The 2,500-nt window shown below is 40.1% G+C and overlaps 1 protein-coding gene across 1 annotated transcript in view; it reads left to right on the top strand.

Annotated features, from left to right (window-relative positions):
- Positions 1-2,500, top strand: part of fgf5 (fibroblast growth factor 5) — a 14,944-nt gene that overhangs the window by 6,063 nt on the left and 6,381 nt on the right. The gene's annotated exons all lie outside the window — the stretch shown is intronic.

The raw sequence follows: 2,500 nt of genomic DNA, 5'->3' as shown, positions 1-2,500 counted from the left end.
ATTTCACTGTGAGGTCTACTACACCTGTTGTATTCAGCATTTCACTGTGAGGTCTACTACACCTGTTGTATTCAGCATTTCACTGTAAGGTCTACTACACCTGTTGTATTCAGCATTTCACTGTAAGGTCTACTACACCTGTTGTATTCAGCATTTCACTGTGAGGTCTACTACACCTGTTGTATTCAGCATTTCACTGTGAGGTCTACTACACCTGTTGTATTCAGCATTTCACTGTAAGGTCCACTACATCTGTTGTATTCAGCATTTCCCTGTAAGGTCCACTACACATGTTGTATTCAGCATTTCACTGTAAGGTCTACTACACCTGTTGTATTCAGCATTTCACTGTAAGGTCTACTACACCTGTTGTATTCAGCATTTCACTGTGAGGTCTACTACACCTGTTGTATTCAGCATTTCACTGTGAGGTCTACTACACCTGTTGTATTCAGCATTTCACTGTGAGGTCTACTACACCTGTTGTATTCAGCATTTCACTGTGAGGTCTACTACACCTGTTGTATTCAGCATTTCACTGTGAGGTCTACTACACCTGTTGTATTCAGCATTTCACTGTAAGGTCTACTACACCTGTTGTATTCAGCATTTCACTGTAAGGTCTACTACACCTGTTGTATTCAGCATTTCACTGTAAGGTCTACTACACCTGTTGTATTCAGCATTTCACTGTGAGGTCTACTACACCTGTTGTATTCAGCATTTCACTGTAAGGTCTAGTACACCTGTTGTATTCAGCATTTCACTGTGAGGTCTACTACACCTGTTGTATTCAGCATTTCACTGTAAGGTCTACTACACCTGTTGTATTCAGCATTTCACTGTGAGGTCTACCCCTGTTGGTTAGAGCCTGTAAGGAAGCGTTTCACTGTAAGGTACCTGTTGTATTCGGCGCCTGTGACAAATACAATTTGATTTGATTTAATTTTAAATTGGAACACACTAAACAAACAACACAAAGACATATCTATTTAACATGGAGATGTATAGGTAAACCACTTCTCCAACCTTTTCGGCAATATAACAAAGAACCCAGAGCAAACACATGTACTCGATCAATTGCAAAACTTATAATTAGCTATTAAAGACTACCAGAACCCACTGGATTCTCCAATTATATTGGATGAAAAAAATACAAAATCCAACCCCAAAAGGCCTGTGGTGTTGATGGTATACTAAATAAAATGATAAAATATACAGACTAAAAATTCTAATTTTCTATTCTTAAACTCTTCAACATTATCCTCAGCTCTGGCATCTTCCCCAATATTTTGAACCAAAGTTTGGTCGTCCCAACCCACAAAAGTGGAGACAAATTTGACCCAAATAATTACAGTGGAATCTACGTCAACAGTAACCTCGGAAAAGTCCTCTGCAGTATCATCAAAAGAGGACTCCCAACATTTCCTGAGTGAAAACAATGTCCTGAGCAAATGTCAAAATTGGCTTCATACCAAAATATCGTACGTCAGATCATGTATACACCCTGCACACCCTTATTGACAAACAAATTAACCAAAACAAAGTATTCTCATGTTTTGTTAGCTTTTGACTCACTTTGGAATGAGGATCTGCTATACAAATCGATGGAAAGCGATGTTGGGGGGGGGGTTAAATTGTCAATAAACAAACAGATTTCTTTCCTCGTGGTCGTGGGGTGAGACAGGGATGCAAGCTTGAGCCCCACCCTCTTCAACATACACAGTGTTCAAAACATCAGGAACTCTTTCCATGACAGACTGACCAGGTGAATCCAGGTGAAAGCTATGATCCCTTATTGATGTCACTTGTTAAATCTACTTCAATCAGTGTAGATGAAGGGGAGGAGACAGGTTAAAGAAGGATTTTTACGCCTTGAGACAGTTGAGACATGGATTGTGTATGTGTGCCATTCAGTAGATAAATGGGCAAAACAAAAGATGTAAGTGCCTTTGAACGGGGTATTGTAGTAGGTGCCAGGCACACCGGTTTGAGTGTGTCAAGAACTGCAACGCTGCTGGGTTTTTCATGCTCAACAGTTTCCTGTGTGTATCAAGAATGGTCCACCACCCAAAGAACATCCAACTTGACATAACTGTGGGAAGCACTGGAGTCAGAATGGGACAGCATCCCTGTGGATGCCCTGTGGAACGCTTTTGACACCTTGTAGACTCCCTGACGTGCCCTGACGAATTGAGGCTGTTCTGGCTGAAAAAGGGGGTGCAACTCAATATTATCAAGGTGTTCCTAATGTTTTGTACACTCAATGAATTGGCGAGGCACTAGAACAGTTGCACCTTTATGATGTAATGTTTACTGTACATTTATTAAAAATGTATTTTTTGTTGATGTTATTTTTTGTTTCTTCTCACTTTTGTTTCTTGTTTATTTCCCTTGCTTTATCAATGTAAACATATGTTTCCCATGCCAAAACGCCCCTTTGAATGGAATTGAGAGAGAGAGAGAGAGAGAAAGAAACCGAGAAAGAGAGAGTGAAAGA

This window comes from Salmo trutta, chromosome 27 (assembly GCF_901001165.1).
Source record: "Salmo trutta chromosome 27, fSalTru1.1, whole genome shotgun sequence".
NCBI lineage: Eukaryota > Metazoa > Chordata > Actinopteri > Salmoniformes > Salmonidae > Salmo > Salmo trutta.
The sequence above is the reverse complement of the archived record's forward strand: the minus strand, read 5'-3'. Positions and strand labels throughout refer to the sequence as shown.